This window comes from Natator depressus, chromosome 4 (assembly GCF_965152275.1).
Source record: "Natator depressus isolate rNatDep1 chromosome 4, rNatDep2.hap1, whole genome shotgun sequence".
In the NCBI taxonomy this organism is placed as follows: domain Eukaryota; kingdom Metazoa; phylum Chordata; order Testudines; family Cheloniidae; genus Natator; species Natator depressus.
In genome coordinates this window covers 66,108,323-66,125,971 of record NC_134237.1, presented here as the reverse complement: position 1 = coordinate 66,125,971, position 17,649 = coordinate 66,108,323, and the positions used below count along the sequence as shown (strand labels likewise).

At 43.3% G+C, this 17,649-nt stretch overlaps 1 protein-coding gene across 2 annotated transcripts in view; it reads left to right on the top strand.

Annotated features, from left to right (window-relative positions):
- Positions 1-17,649, top strand: part of MARCHF1 (membrane associated ring-CH-type finger 1) — a 470,123-nt gene that overhangs the window by 88,614 nt on the left and 363,860 nt on the right. Inside the window, exon 3 of one of the 2 annotated variants that reach the window (XM_074951094.1) lies at positions 5,647-5,806. The exons of the other annotated variant lie outside the window; for it this stretch is intronic. The gene's annotated coding sequence lies outside the window, so the exon portion shown is untranslated. The remainder of the gene's footprint in view (positions 1-5,646; positions 5,807-17,649) is intronic. 2 annotated transcript variants of the gene reach the window in all.

Here is a 17,649-nt window from a genome sequence, read left to right as displayed (position 1 = left end):
TAATATCAGTTTTATGTAACTTAAGCTGGAAAGGTGTTTTAAAAACCATAAATGAACTATTTTTTTTACTCGGCTCCTGAAAACATGAGGTGATGGCTCTGAAATTAATATTCCACAACCCTGATACTTTAGGATCATCTCTCATTTCAAGGGACATGTCTCAGTTTAGTTTCAAATTTAGTCATGATACCACACATCTATTGTAAATTATTTTACCTCAGAAGTCCTGAACGTGGAAAGAGTGATTGGTAGGAAGTATTTAAGAAAGATTTGAATCCCGTATGACTTGACATTTTTTTTTTACTTTCTTTTATTCTTGTGCTTCCAGTTCCATTTTACTCCCATGTAGCAGTCCACATTCGTTCCCAGATATATTGAGAATTTCCATGCAATTAGGAACACTAATACCTTAATAAAATAGAATATCCACGTCAGTAAATTGATCTGTATTTTGAACATCCTGGCTGTTAAAAGCCTGATAAAATTCATTGTCGCTGCTTTCAAATAGCACCCTAATGCCATTTGTCTTCAGAGTCATGTTAGTGCCAGAAAAATGAACCAAGAGAGCAGCCCCCTTTATTATTGGAAAACTGTATTAAGTGGCTTTTGAGATAAATTGGAACAGATTTAAAAAACAAATGATACACTGTATTGAAAGGGCATCTAAATATAAAGCGTTGATCAAATTAAGATTTCTACCATTACTTTAGAACATTTTGCTAATGCATCATCATTTAAATGCCACTAAGATTTTTTTAAAAAAATATGTATCTTTAGCGCTCTCAAGTTCTGACACCGCAGACAGTAGGATAAATTAAAAAGGAGACAGAAAGAACAGAAAGCTAATTCTTCACAATCTAGTAATATATTTTTAAATGCCAAGTGTTTTATCTAGTTGTCAAAAAGACTTTCGTCAGTGTAAAGTCAATATTAGATCATGACAAATTGTTAGAGATTGGAGAATTGGAAAGAAGACAAAGCATGGATCACAAAAATTTTAAACCGTTAAGTTTAAGAGACTTTCTCTCTTAGCATCAGCGATGGCCTACTTAAGATGTCACTGACTCGCCCCCCACCCCCAAATCTTAGAGTGTATGAAATCAGTGGGTTTAAGTCAATGGCCTATATATAATATATATATAGGCCATTGACTTAAATATATATATATATAATATATCCTATACTTTGAAACTTTGTCAAAACACATATTTTAATTCTGCAAAGGAGCATAGTATGATCAAAGCGTGCATAGCATATTGCTGTGTAACGAAGAATTGTTACTCATGAATAGAAAGATGCAGAAATGTCAGGAAGAGCACTACTATGGTAACACACTTCTCCGTAATTATTAAGATCTTTACTGCAGTATGTTTTTTTTCCTGACCGGTATAGTTACTGAATTTGGCTTTAAATATATTCAGTCTCCTAATAACTACTGGTGTTGAACATAGCCCAGTAAGCATTTGCCTCATTTACCTAATGGATATAGACATTTTTGTTACAAAAACACCTCCTTACAACATGTAGAATGTTTTTTTTCCTCAAAGGATAGTGTTGCAAAGAAGAAGGATAAGATTTAAAGTGACTGACAAATTTGAAAATAAAGCCCCTTTTGAGGTGTTTCATATTTGAAATACAAAGGTTGAGTACTCAGCCTGTTGTGAAAATCAAGCTCCAGAAAAAGGCATGTCCTGTTTAGCATCCAGTTATCAGTAGTCTTTGTAGGCATATTTATGATTATTGAAAGGGGGGAGGAGTGGGTAGCGTAATCTAAGCACAGGATTAGGAAATAAATTCCTGAGTTGTCATTTTGCTGTGAGTCTTGGACAGCTAATTTGGGGCTTGATTTGGCACTCACATAAGTCTGACATCAGATTAACAGTTTTATTCACAAAGAGTAAAACTGAATGCAGGTTAAGTTGAGCAAATGAGTGTATCCATGTTCAGTGTTACATGGCACTGCTGGCATAAGCGACCAGCCCCTCCTGCAAAAGTGCTACACCCAATTCTTTCCCCAATGCATTACACTGGAGTGTCAGTGGCTCTCCTGTCTTGTAGTACTTCAGGACAGAGGCATCCATTATCATTTGTTTCAGCATGTCAGATGCTTGCTGTTGGGAACCTGCCCAGTCCCACTATTCCTTGTGAGCTGATGTATGGGTTCTGCTTCCCCAGCCAGCTCCAGACGAATTTTCTGTTGAAGGTCTCTCATTCCCATGAAGTGCTATACCCCTTTCACATCAACTGGCATGTCTGTGACTGCCTTGATCCTGTTGTGATCTACTTTCAGTCCCTCTGCTGGGAGCTGTTGTCCAATGTAGGTCACCTCATGCTGTCTGAGTTGCATTTTTTTCTGGGCTGAGTTGTTCTTGTCCCTGCATTGCTGTAGAAAAGCTTGGAGCTTTCTTTCATGGTCTCCTTCAGATTTTACATCATTGCTCCTTTCACTTACAATGAGGATAATACTTGCAATTATTTTCACCCCATGCAGTCCTTCCAGCACTTTGGTGAGTCTCCTCTGGAACACCTCTGTGTTATACCCATCAGCCTGCACATCTATCTATAGCAACCAAATGGAGTTGCGAAGATTGTCAACATGCCATACTCTTTATCCAGGCTTATGTGCCAAAGCCCATTCCTTACCTAGCAGACTGTAAAGATTCTAGCTTGGTAAAGTTCTGGCAAGATGTCATCAATTGTGAGCATCTTTTCAATGCTTGCTTCAGAAACTTTGAGTCTATGTAGATGCATCACACGTCTAATGGCTTTTTTTACCAACCACCATGCTGCTTACCCAGGCTGTACTGGTCTCTGTAGCTGGCATGATACCCCTACTCTGCAGACTTTTGAGCTTCTTGTGTACTGGGTTACACAGTGAAACTGGAATTTTACTTTGTAGCAAGCACACAGGTTCCACTGTGGGGTCTACTTCAAGTCACAGCTTTCCTTTGAGGCACCTGTTGTCCATGAAAACAACATCCCCATATGCTTTTAAAATGGTCTCCGTTGTCCATGGGACTCCCTCTTTTTTTGCACTGTACCCTAATCAGATCCCTGGCTTGTATGGCTGTATTCCCCAAGAGGGGTCTGTGGTGCTTATCCACCACCACAAACTTCAGTTGGTAAAGTCTGTTATTTTTTCAGTTTAGTTACTATGACGTCACATTTTACTCTGGGCTGGATTATGCTCTCATTGTACAATATTGGCACGTGCCTGCTTTTTGTCATGTGGCTGAGTCCAATTCAGCCCAAGCAATCTCACTGCAGGAGGCCTAGCTAGCCAGCTGAAATTGCACATTTCCCTATTAACTTTATTGCATGCATGGAAGTTGGTATTGTCCTGGGTTGCTTTCCTGTCCCAACAATCTGAAACTGATATGCTCTAGGACTGAAGGAGCATCATGAAGTCATTACTGCTCTCTAACAGGCCATTCCCCTCTTGTACATGACTGACAGGTCCCAGAAAGATTCATTCTCTGCTCTTGCACACTCTGCTAAAGTGGTTTAACTTGCCACATTCCTTGCAGTGCTGTCCTAGTGTGGGGCACTTCTCCTTTACCTGGTCATTCTGTCTCCCACTGTAAATACATCTCGCTGTGGGTGTGGAAGCCCAGGGTTCCTAGGATTGCTGTGAGGCTTGAGGCAGTGGTGAGCTTGAGTGCTGCGGCCCTTTCTGCTTTGTTCCCCAGTAACGCAAAGTAACAGTTACACTTTCTTGCTGCTCTTGTCCTACTGCATAGCCAGCTCTGTGTGCTGGAGCTCCTCTTTCCCACTGGGTCTGTTGCTTGGCTACATTTGTATCCACAAAATCCAGGGCAGCTTCAGATGGTTCCATGTCTCACGCTGCCAGCTGCTGTAGTGCAGAGAATTTACAGCTTAGACCGCCACCATTCACAGAGTGAAGCAGAATGCAGTTTAAGTTGAACAAGTGAAACTTTAACTAATCTTTGGCACTGCTCTGTCCATGTGGCTGGGTTGCTTCCAGCTTTTCTCCCAGCATTCCCTGTTTCACTGGTGTGCTGTCAAATGTAATCCTTTCGGGGTTGGAACCTTTACATACACTGAACACACCTCTATCACTTCAGCTAATGGAGTAACTGGTAGCAGTGGTACGTTATCCTCTTTCTGTGGACCAGTGTTAGAGGGGGGTGCAGTGGTGCTGGAACATTTTTAATTGTGGGGGTGCTGAAAGCCAGTCCCCTTACCCCTGTCCACCCCCCACAGCTGAGGCTGGCAGCCAGGTGTGTGGGGGGCTGGTGGACAGGACCCCGCACCCCTAGTTCCCGCCCCTATGGGGGGTGGAAGTCTTTGCCAGTGGTGTTCATTTGCTGACAGCAGAGGAATGGGAAGATGCAAGAAACTTGGGTTCCATTCTAAGCTCTAGAGGGGAGGCTGCTCTAGTGGGCATAGATTCTTCTGACTGCTCCTCTCCCAAACTGGATTCCCTCCAACCTGTGCTAGTCCTGTCTCTCTTCCCAGCCCTAGCTCCTTATCCTGTCCCGGTCTCCAGGTTTCAAATCCCAGTCTTTCTCCTTGCTGTGTAAGTGCTCGTTTCACCCCTGCCCCAGACTCCTTATACCAGTCCCAGTCTTCCTCCCCATCAACCCCCATTCCTTGTCTGCCCTCATGTGCTTGCAATCTGTCTCCCACCCCCTGCAATATTCCCTGTCCCAGTCTTCCTCCATGAACTCCTTGTCCAACGTGTGTCACGCTTAACCCCCTGCTTCCTTGTCCTGGTCTCTTTGATCAGCCAGTCTCAGTTCTCCCTCCTATATCACAGCCCCATGTCAGATCACTCTCCTTTCCCTCCTACTCCACGGATTCAGTCTCTCACTCTCCATTGCTCCTTACCAAATCTCAGTCTCCTAACTACCACTAGCCCCTACTTCCTCTCTTACCTTGCAGTTCCAGTTCTCTCCCTAGGCTTCTTGCCCCAGTCTAGTCCTCTTGCTCTTCCCTGAGGTCCAGGTCTTGTCCCTTCTGCATCTGAATCAGGCAGTTTCTTTCTCTGTGCTATCTGGGCCAAGCAAAAGACAGTGACTTGAGAGCACAGGAGAGACAGTCTCTTTGGTCATGCATTGGCATGATCATGGTCTCAACCCAGACCTTAATAGCCTAGAGCAGCAATTTCAAGGAAAATTCTCATCAACCCACAGCTGGAGAATGCCCAGTGTACATGGAATCTTCATAGAATTTAACTTTGATGCTGTAGCAGGTCTCTGAGTATGAGTCATATGTGATCTTTAAAAAAAAGACTTGGATAAATGTCACTGGATTTTCACAGGGATGGCAAAAGGCACATCACTGACAAATGCCAGTGCCCTGCCAAATTACAAGTCTCTGCTCCAAAGCATTAGGGTGCTTGAAAAGGTTACTGGAATGTTTTCACATGGGCAAAACAATGTGTTTTCCCCTAACCATTTTGTCTAAATTCACAGAATCATTTTGGCTGAAATTTAAAAAAAAAAAAAATCCTTTTGGAGTCTGACATCCAGCTCACACAATTTCAGCCCAGCCAGTTTAATTTGGCAAAGTTGTAACCAACTGAAAACAGGGTCTTATAGGAAGTGTCAGGCAACCTTAATAATAGCAGTGCTACCAACCTGCCTAGAATATCTTGTTACTTTCTCCCTCCTTCTTTGACAGGGAGCCAGCATTGAAGTTGGACCATAGGGATACATTTTGATACTGATGAAACACACATATGCGTCTAAATTCTCACAGCTCACTGAAAAAGTATTGTGAAGTATAGCATATTAACTGGACCAAACTCTGAATAAGTCAGGACACAGTTTGGCCGCTAGAGGTGAGTTGAATGTTTATGTATTATACTACATTGAAAACATTACAAAGTATACATTTTGTGGGATTTTAAAACATCTTTTATTACATAGTCTTATTAGGAGTTGTATTTTGACTATGAGAAGCTTTTTAATTTGTGCAGTACTGACAATAGTGACGTATATAATCCAATTGAGAAATAATGATATTTATAATCTATTTTAAGGTTAGTTAATGTTTTGTTGGCAAAACTAGATAGTGTTCCAGAATGGAACACAAAGTGACATGGATTCCTTTGAGTGAAAGCATGACTTAATTGTGTAAATACTTAATTGTGCAAAATTTGTAAGAAAGGAAGACAATGTTAAACTTATGCGGTACATAAGTAAATACTTGCCTGTAGTGGTGGTCAGCTCAATATCCATAAAACCCAAGCCTGGATCCACAAAGGGGGACATAGGTGTTTGACATTCTCGGGTACAATTCAGACCAGTGAAGGGTTGTCACCCTTGTCCTGCAACCTGGGGTGCTTCGCTATCCTTTGCTGCTGTAGCTCCCAACCTGGGCCCCTCACAAACAGCCAAACCGCATGCACATCACACCCTGAGTGTCTGTGCATAGCTGCAGCCGGCCAGCACACTCAAGTCTCACTCTGGCTTCCAACAGCCTTGGTTACCACTTGCAGGGTGATCCCAACGCAATCCCAGTTCCGAATTTTCCCCCAAATGTGTATTCTGCACTGTCCAGCCCTCTCCTGGGCATTTCAGATATTTTTAGGTCCATTGGCCCTGTGAGGGAACAATATCCAACGGTTTGTGACTTTAAATGTTGTTAACCAAATAATTCATAATACTGGATTAGTTTTGATTAAAGAATAAAACAAGTTTATTTAACTGTAAAGAGAGGTTTTGAGTACAAGTATAATGCATTAAAGTCAGAGCTGATTAGAAGAGAAATAAAGATAAAACATTGCCTAGTACTAGAACTTGGTTCAAAGTGAAATTCCTTACCATATGTTCCCAGTAACATTGCTGACCAAATTCTCAGGCCAAGATTTGCTTCCAGCTTCCAAAGCTATTTCTTTTGTCATCTGAGCTGAAAGAGAGGTGGATAGGGAGAGGTACCTTGGGGTGCTTTTGCCCCCCACTTTATAGAGTGCTGGGGTTGCTGCAGCACCCCCTGGCTTGAAGTGGTTTCCATTATAGACCGTCTTTACAGTTTGATTCAATAGCTCTCAGCACCCCCACTGTAAAAATTGTTCCAGCACCCCTGGTGCACTTTATGAACTAATAATTACATACATAGACAGGAATTCTCTTCCAGCCCGAGACCATTACCTCCTTGGGGTTTGTACAGCATCTAGTATATTGTAGACACTGTTGGCAGCATTTCATAATCTGTCCCTGAAATACAACAGCCTTTGCAATGTCGATTAACTGTGCAGCCAGGTAACAGATACATGATAAGGGAGAGAAGGATTGTGTAGCTTCCTATATGTTACTTCTGAAATTTTACATCAAACCCTGGGCCTGCTCTGTCCAACTATGGCAGCTACCAAACTCTGCCCTCCTTGCCCATAGGACAGACTCTGTGACTCCATTTTCTGGGTCTTCAGGGATGAAATTAATGGACAATTCCTAGCTAACTCTTCATCAGCAGGATTCAGGAAGCTGTGCTTTATGGCTAATGATCAGTAAAGCATTAACTGCATCCTCAGTAACCTTCATTCTTGGTTGATCATTCTGAAGTCGACCTGGCAGCTGAGCAAGGGATGGGGGCCATTGAGTCAGCATTCCTGCTTCTAGGAGAAATGCCTTATTGGTGGGGGTGGAAAACTGATTTCATCTCACTCCAATCCAGCAGCTGCCCTAGCCTAGATCTTTTTTGCTGGGAAAAGAAGCATTGCTACAGCCTCTTTTCCTGTCTCTTCCCCCTCCCCTGTCCTCTGAACCTAGAATCATAGGATTGGAAGGGATCTCGAGAGATCATCTAGTCCAGTCCTCTGCACTCATTGCAGGACTAGGTATTGTCTAGACCATCCCTGGCAAGTGTTTTGTCTTACTTGCTTTTAAAAATATCCAATGATGGAGATTCCACAACCTCCCTAGGCAATTTATTCCAGTGCTTAACCAGTCTGACAGTTAGGAGCTTTTCCCTCCATGTCTAACCCTCCCTTTCTGCAATTTAAGCCCATTGCTTCTTTTTCTATCCTCAGAAGTTAGACATTTTTTCTCCCTCCTTCTTGTAACAATCTTTTATGTACTCAAAAGCAGTTATCATGTGCCTTCTCAGTCTTTTATTTTCCAGAGTAAACAAATGCAATTTTTTCAATCTTCCCTCGTAGGTCATGTTTTCTAGACCTTTAATTATTTTTGTTGATCTTTTCTGGACTTTCTTCAATTCGTCCACATCTTTCCTGAAATGTGGCACCTAGAACTGGACACGATACTCCAGTTGAGGCCTAATCAGCAAGGAGTAGAGCAGAAGAATTACTTCTTGTGTCTTGCTTACAACACTCCTGCTAATACATCCCAGAATGATGTTAGCTTTTTTTGCTGAAGTGTTATACTGTTGATTCCTATTTAGCTTATGGTCCACTATAACTCCCGGATCTCTTTCCTCAGTCCTCCTTCCTAGCCAGTCATTTCCCATTTTGTATGTACTGTATCAACATATTTTATTGTGCTGGAGATGGTTTTCTTTGTACTGTTGCTGATGAAACAGTGGGCTCCCTTTTCTATGCTACCAGCAGGTGGCGGAACTGTCTTCTTGTAGTTGGGAAGTAGAAGGTCCCAAAATACATTGAGCATTTTTAGAGGTAATTAAAGAAAAGGAAGTCCAAACATATCTAATACTTCCCTTGACCTTCATTAATATCAGCCATATTGCATTCAAGTACAGTCATGCTTTCAAACACTTAAAAGAAATGCTCAGTTAATCAGGGACATATATAGACAATGAGTGTTAAAATGGGTGATACAGTAGATATTTTGTATCTGTTTAGGAGTGGGAAGACTTGGGCTGAAATGTGTTTGACGTAAAAGAAATATACTAAAAGATCAAGAAATTACTCAGATTGCACTTCAGAGCATCCAAAGCCCTGAATTTGTGGAGGTCTAGGCAGTGCTAATGCTTCTAATGCTTTCTGTGGAAGCTAATGATTTTGTATTATATATTCAGAAAGGTGGCAACCCTACCTAGCAGCACATTCTTATCTGTTTTCTTCACAAGAATAGAGAGCATGATTAATGTAGCTTGATTCAGATGCACAAGCTGTTTATTATGTTTCAAACATGCAAACTATTTGTGGGTGGCATACTTTCTCTTATTGTGCTTTTGTATCTGGAATCATTTGCCATTTGATTTGAACTTCAATTTAGTCAGCGCAGCATTTCAATTTAGAGGAAAATTGGACACTCTTATAAAATAACTTTGCAGCAGGATTATAGATATATGGAAATGTATATAATTTATATTCTTCTTGTTATGCAACAAATTGTAGAGTAACGTTTTGACTTTGTCCCTCAGAATTGTTCAGCATCACTTTAAAAAAAAAAGACTCAATTTTTTTCAAAAATATTAAGGAAGGTATTCCGTGGATAATGTGTGGCTTACAGGGATGGCATTTTGAAAGAGGCTTTTGTATATTTGCTCTCATGAAAGCAAATATACAAGTGACATGAAATTCTAAGTAAAGAGAGAAATTTCCCCTTAACTAGTAGATGGAAAGTGACCTCAGGTGAGTTAAAAATGGAGTGTCAGCTGTAATTTTGAATTTCTTGGCTTTGAATTTTATCGTAACACCTTTCCTGAATTCAGGTATAAGGTATGGAGACAGCTGCATGAGGTGCTACACGCATGTGGTACCAAAACCACCTTGGGACTGCTGTGATTCCTCTCCTGAGCCTTTTTTCTCCTTCTGTGGACAATATATCCACCAGGCTAATTGACTTCAGAAGCATTTATTTGTCCCTTTTGTGTAACTGTTAATTTCTTCTCAAACATGCTCCACGTGAATCTTCTGTGTAGTGCCCTTTACGTGATAAGGGTGTGTGTGAGATGAGTGCAGTGGTTTGCCTGCTAAGCTGAGGGTGTAAAAATGTGAGGGGGGAGGGCAGAATGATGATGATTTATAATCTCTTTTAGATGCTACTACAAATATTCAAATCAAAGCAGAAAGGAAAAATCACTCACCTGAAACAATGCTTATGTAAGGTGTGGTTCTACTTCTATCAGGATGCAGCTTTTGTAGCAGAGGGGCTTATATTTAAACCTTGAATCCAAATTCACCTAACTGTGCTTGGTGGTTTGGAATCCAAACCAACTTTTGGATCTACAATTCACTTTTGGGACCCCTACATCTACAAAGGGCCAAACCATCCCATCTTCTAGTAGGACACCCTGAACTTTTTAATTGGTGGGGAGGGGGCCAGACACTCATTTGAAGGGCATATGTACACTTCAAACTTAAGTCCACATCCAGCCGCCATAGTAATCAAGTCGATAGTGCATGTCCACACCACACTCCTTGTATCAGTGGATTGTGTTCTCACTAGCAACACTTGGTTTTTGCTAGGTTTTGGGAAGGGCTTGCAATGCCTCATGGGACCAAAACATTTTCTCAGGGGAGGCTTAGAATGTGGCTTCAACGTCCCATGATGCAGTTTTCACCCCCCTCCCTTGATCTCAACTGCAAACCATAATATTTCGTGCCTTTTTTTCCAAAAGGCTGGCATAGCCACATGTACGCCATCTCCTGAGAAGCATGGATCCCACTCTTGTTGTGAGCTTTACAAACACCATTTGCCTTATCTGCAGTATTTCCAGAGGCAGCAGAGGAGCCGCCACATGGCAATGTCCTTCAAGCAGCCCTGCTGGAATTCATAGAATGAAACAATTCCCGGTTGCTGCTGGCAGTCATGCAGCAACTGGACATGGTGGAGCTCCATTTCTGGTCCGCAGAAACAAATACTGACTGGTGAGATTGCACTGTTCTGAAGTTATGGGATGACTATCAGTGGTTGCAGAACTTCTGCATTCACAAGGCCACTTTCCAGGAACTATGTGCAGAGTTTTCCCCAGCCCTGCAGTGCAGTGACCATAAAATGAGACCTGTTCTGACCGTGGAGAAGCGAATGGCGATTGCTGTGTGGATGCTGGCAACGCCAGACTGCTACCAGTCAGTGGGGAATCAATTTGGGGTTGGTAAGCCCACTGTGGAGCTGTTGTGATCCAAGTCCACAGGGCCATTAATTGTCTTTTGGTAAGAAGGGTAGTGACTCTTGGCAATGTGCAGGATATATTGGATGGTTTTTCTCTAACTGCAGGGGGGTGATAGATGACATGTATATCCCTATCTTGGCACCAGACCACCTTGGCAAAGCATACATAAGCAGAAAGGGATACTTTTTTTACTGGTGTTGCAAGCATGGCGGATTACCGGTGGGGCGTTTTACTGACATGAATGTGGGATGATCAAGGAAGGTGCGTGATGCCTGCATCTTTAAGAACACAGGTCTGTTCAGAAAGCTGCAAGCGGGGAATTTTTTCTGGAACACAAAAAAATCATTGGTGATGTTGAAATGCCAGTAGTAATCCTGGGAGACCCAGCATACGCCTTGCTCCCATGGCTCATGAAGCCGGAAACCTGGACAGCAGCAAGGAACGGTTCAACAATAGGCTGAGAATGGTGATTGAATGTGCCTTTGGCTGTTTAAAGGGTCGCTGGTGCAGTGTACGGTTAGACCGCAGTGAAAGCAATATCCCCATGTCTGCTGTGCTCCATGTGTGCTCCATAATATCTCAGAGACAAAGGGTGAGAAGTTTCCATAGGGGTGGGGTGTAGAGGCAGATAAGCTGGCTGCTAATTTAGAACAGCCAGGTATCCGGACAATGAGAAGAGCACAGCATGGAGCATCGTATGCGCACCTTTCATTGCTAGTACCCTCCCCTGACATGGAGTGGAAGGGATATAGCTCTCCCCCGCCCCCCACCTCCTGGAACATTTGGGAGAGGGGGAATACAATGATGCAGGAATGCTGTTCTGCAGGAACTGCTGAGGAAGTCTAGCTTCAAGGTGTTTCTCCTGAATGTCTACCAGTTGCCCCAACGTGTCTGTCTCTTCTTTTAGAATCCCCAACATCTCCTGCTGCGTGCCACACTCATGCTCCTGGTCTTCTCTCTTGCTTGCAATGTCCATGTCCAATTTTTCAGAGAGAGAAATCCTCCACGCCCTCTGCTTGGTGTCCACTGTCCCAGAGGCATTCATAAACATGTTATCAAATGTTCTTTTTTGCATTCTTCTAATGTGGGACAGACTTTCCTCTGGTGTGGAGGATGAGCTGAAGGCCATACTTTCAGTTGTAAGATATGGAAAACACAAAGCAATCATTGTCCGTGCATAACCAGGGTCTAGTGCACAGCTGATGTATAAAAATCACTCCCCTTATTCCACTGAAGTAAAAGGTAGAACATTTTCATTTACACAAGGCAGTCATTGACCTGGCTTGCTCTACCAGGCATGGTGAATGTGGTCTGGGGACAGAGGTGCTGGATTTTCTCTGCAGCTTTAGGTGGGCAACCCGTGATAGGAGCACAAGTTTAATGGCCCCCGGCCCTTTGTTACATGGATGTTGTGTGGCAATCAGGAACCACTGTTGACTCTCCCAAACTGCAAGCCTTGGCAGAGGCAGTGCAGGAGGTCGGTTTATGGTGGCGAGAGTGCACAAGCAAATTTCCCTTCCGCCAGAACCCCTTCCCCCATTTCTCTGTTGCTAGCTTTGGGCCAAGGCTTGCAGCTTCTAAGCTCGATGACGATCCCTGCCACCCCCATTACCGACATGTCTGGGAAACCCGTGAAGGAGCAGAAAAGCACAGTGGAGGTGGAATCACATGCACTACTGTTTGCAGTCCAAGAAATTGAAATGAAAATGGCTGCCGTATCCCCTGGGTTGACCCTATGTGATATCAGCCTTCTGAGGGTAACAGAGGTGGGAAGAGAACTGATGCTGCAAACATCCAGGTAAGAACTCGATCCTTATGCTATGTATTGCAGTGATGCCAGCAGAACTAGAGTCATAGAGTGGCTGGCTCCCTTTATAGGAGATGATATGATGGGATAGCCTAATTTTGGCAATTAATTGATCTTCAACTACTAGCAGTAGATATGCCCAATGGCTTGTGATGGGATGTTAGATGGGGTGGGATGTGAGTTACTATAGAGAATTCTTTCCTGGGTGTCTGGCTGGTGAGTCTTGCCCACATGCTTAGGGTTTAGCTGATCGCCATATTTGGGGTTGGGAAGGAATTTTCCGCCAGGGCAGATTGGCAGAGGCCCTGGCGGGGGAGGGGGGGTTCGCCTTCCTCTGCAGCGTGGGGCCATGGGTCACTTGCTGGAGGAGTCTCTGCACCTTGAAGTCTTTAAACCACGATTTGAGGACTTCAGTAGCTCAGACATAAGTTAGGGATTTGTTACAGGATTTGGTGGGTGAGATTCCTTGGCCTGTGTTGTGCAGGAGGTCAGGCTAGACAATCATAATGGTCCCTTCTGACTTTAAAGTCGATTCTGTGACCCCTAATCAGAGAAGCCCCATCCCCTAATCAGGGCTAAGCTTCTCTCAGCACACTGCCCCTACCAGCCTCTACAAATGCCTTCTCCTCCAACAGAACTCCCACTCAAACTCCCCTGTTTAAAGCTCTGTTTGCTGGCTCCTGTGCAACTGCAGCAATCTGTCTAATACTGGAGTGGCAAGGGAAAATGTCCTGCTGTGGAAGAAATAAGGCAGTCCTCCCTGGAAACCTTCTGCACTGGATTGTGAAACTTTCCTGGAGATATCCCCCACAATATTTTGGAATTGAATACTCACCAGAGGTGCCTTCCCTGGTATCATGCTCAGCCATATGCTGTTCTGTGACTGGCTAGACTTGGACTGCTCCGGGGCTTCAGACAGCTCCTGGCTCTCCAGGAGAATGGATCCCCTACACACCTGTATCCCATTCTCCTCTTCCTCATTCAAGACCACCACATCAGTGTTGCCTGCAGTGGGTCAGGACTCTGACTTCTCAGAGGTATCTATGCTGGTCTTGGGGGTCATTGTGGTGTCTCCGCTGAGAACTGTATGCAGCTCATTGTACAAGTGGCATGTCAGTGGTGCAGAACCAGAGTGACTGTTCGCATTTCTTGTCTTCTGGTACACCTGCCGAAGCTCTTTCATTTTCATGTGGCACTGCTGTGTGTGTCCCTGGTGTAGCCCTTGTCACCCGTGCCCTGTGCAATCTTTTAGTAGATGTCTACATTTCTATGGCTGTACTGGAGCTGTGCCTGCACAGACTTTCCTTCCCACAGACCAATAAGATCTAGCACTCCCTGTGTACTCTAGACTGGAGCGTGTTTGGGATGTTGGTTGCCATGATCAGCTGTGCTGGCAAGCTCTCCACGCTGATGAAACAGAAAATTGGGAATTCAAAAGTTCCTGGTGCTTTAACAGGGGAGGGTTTGTTTCCTGTGTACCTGGCCACTGAGCAGAGACGATGAAAACATTCACCCAGAGTGGTCACAGTGGAGTATTGTGGGATACCACCTGGAGGCCATTAAAGTTGACCTAAGCAATGCACTGTCTTCGCTGCTTTGTCGTTGACCTAATAATGTGGATTTAAGTGCTATGGCTCTCATGCAGGTGGAGTAATTAAGCCAAAGTGGCAGGAAAGTTACGTCTGTAGAATGGTCCTGGTAATGGAGACACAGACATTTATAAGGCAGCCTATGTCAACCTAACTCTGCAGTGTAGACCAGGCTTAAGTGACTCAAGCCCATTTTGAACTTGCATGCTGGTATATATGGATTATAGCATTCTATGCCTTGAGCTTTGTAAGTATTGCTGGTTTGTGAAACATCTAGGTGAAGACATTGATTAGAACCAAAGGATGTTGAACTGAAATGCTAATGATGCTGAATGATTAAAATTAGGTTATATTAAAATTTGTTTTGACTTTGCTCTTTCTGAATTAATCAAGCTTGTCATGCTGCTGGTTGTGTACTTTTTCATTAGCAGGATGTCTGTATGAATCTGATAGGAATGAATATATTTTCCAGAGTTTACTACTGGTCAATCCATGATATTCTCACTATAATAACTAAATTATTGTCACAGTACATAAAGAAGGAAGTGAGTGATGAAAAATGTCACTTTCTTTATGCCATGCAAAACTTGTATTTAATTTATATACATGAAAACTAATTACAATTAGCAAATTTAAAGTAATATAGGTTTGCTTCCTAATTAGCCAAAAGGATTGTGAAATGTATTCTGCCACATAGCAACTTAGAAGCCTGCGAAATATATTGCAGGAATCTGTGGAAGGCAGCAAGATATACTGGACTGATGACTAATAGACTCCAGGCTGTCATATATCCCTGAAGAATATTTTAAATCATTTCCCCACATCCCTTCAACAAGGAGAATGTTGACAGCCTCTCTGTAAACCTGGGCTCATGAGCTCCCTGCACATGAAAGGCTAAAAGGGCAGTGTCGTAAATGAGCTGCATCAACACAGTGTGTGTGTTGAAGTGTTTAAGTGTGCAGTTAGAACGAAGATCTGGCTGTGGTTTCACTACCTAGATAATTCATGTCTATGAAAAACAAATCCTTTCATTAGTGGTGTTAGTTGTACAGATGTGGCTTCTATGATCCTTTTTAGATGAGCTTTAAATAAGTCAACGGGATCACTTAGAAGGCCTAAAAAGAGAGATTCAAGGCTTCTAAATAAGTGTCTTTAGGAGAACTTCTTACTAGTCTGTAGCAGGGCATTTATGCATAGTTAATATAGTAAGACTTTATATAATACATTAGGGCTTGCTTCAGCTCTTGGAAGTGGAGTGCTCAGAGTCTGGATCCAGATGAAGAGTTGAATGTTCTTAATGTTCAGGGGATGATTGGATTAAAGATTTTCATTTAGGGCCATTAAATAGTACAAGTAGTAACTAGCATTCCTATTTTACAGCTGCAAAAACTGACCTGCAGGGCCAAATTCTGCTCTGTTGCTCTGGAATTATACGGGTGTAATTGTGCAAAATCTGTCTTATAGAATTACTGATGCAAGGCCACGTAGCAAGGCAGTGCCAGATCTAAAAGTGAAATATTTGGAGTACCTGAATTCTAATCCCATGCTATTTCTCTAGTACAATATATTGAGTCCTAACCTTGCAAATACTTGCAGCTGAACATAGTGCTTATGCAACTCACACCCCTTTTGTGTATGGTGTTCTGACCCATCTAGTGGCACCGAGACCACTTCAAGTTAAAATGAGTCTGCTCTATAGCCTTAGCTAAGACAAAGTTGGCTTTTAGCTCATGCTGTAGAGGCTCATGGACTAAGCTCCAGAGGTCCCGTTGTTTGATCCCGCCCACTGACGACCGCGGTCTGTCAGTGTTACATGGGGGTGAAAGTAAATGGAGCGACTTACCGGTACGCTGGGGCCGGGTCTGGCCCCCGGAAGGGGCGGGGCCTAGGGCAGAAGGGGCGGGGCTGTGGGGGATTAGAGCCAGCCCACCCTGTAAGGTAAGTGCCCCACCCCTCCTTCTCCTCCGCCTCCTGCCCCCCTCCCCCACCGGGGTAGCAGCAGCAGCCCGGGGCTCCGGGGCCTATTTAAAGGGCCCGGGACTCCCTTGCTTCTACTGCCCCGGTCCTTTAATTAGCTGCCAGAGCCCTGGGAAAGCAGCGGGGCTCCAGCAGCTATTTAAAGGACCGGGGCGGTAGAAGCAGGGAAGCCGCAGATCCTTTAAATTGCCCCCTGGGGAAGCCGGGCTGCCCCAGTACAGTGCACCGGCTCTTGCTGGTACGCTGTACCGGCTTATTTTCACCTCTGGTGTTACAGTTAGTGCTGAAAGTAATCTCACTAAAATGAAATCCCAGATGTGGCTGCAAGGTAAAGTACTTGACAAGATGGGTGGAAGCTGGATTTTAGTGTCTGGAGGGAAGAGGGACTAGGCTGGGTCAATTTTGATATGAAGAGGAATGACTGTAAATTAGAAAAAAGGTTAAGATACATTTTCTTGGGCTTACATTAGTTACTACTATCCAACATGCGTGATACCTGTTTATTGCTCTTCCTATCCAAATAGTAGATTCAGAGCAAATGAAGACCCATGCAACTGGAAAAAGTAGCATTGTATTCCTGTACATTGCAGGTCTTTTCCCTTGTATACAGTATCCTTTTTCAAAATGTATTATAAACAGTAACACATCATATGAACACACTTGCTTTTCATTCCCTCTTCTCCATCACGCAATATGCAGAGATCTAACCATCCTGCTGAGAGTTATTTCCTCCCCAAAAGCATATGATTGATTTAAAAATAAAAGGGGGAAAAAACTTTGTGTGGTGGTTTAACCTCAATGCCTATGAAAAATGGAAACCTCCTAGTTAGAACTTTTGGGTGGATACATTTCCATCACAGTGGGATAAAGCACTGTACTGGGACTCAGGAGAACTATTTTGTATTCTCAGCTGTGCCAGTGGCCTGCTGGTGAACTTGAGCAAATCACTTCACCTTGCTGTGTCTCCTTTATCCCCATTTTACAGAAGGGAGAAAAGATACTGACCTCCTTTATAAAGTACATGTTTTTGTAATAATTATTATTACATTATATAATGACTGCTTCATATAAGGTGAATTGAGGTTTTTGTTGCACCTAAGAGTTTGTTTCTTCAAATACAAGGGTCAGGGGAATTCTCTTCTAGTAACCGAGGGCAGAATTTGGCTGTAAAAGCTAAAAGGATCTTCCATATGCAAATACCCAACTACCTCCAATTGCAGATTTCTTGTAGTGAGGTTTTTTTTATATGCAGATCTTGTGTAAGTATTAAAT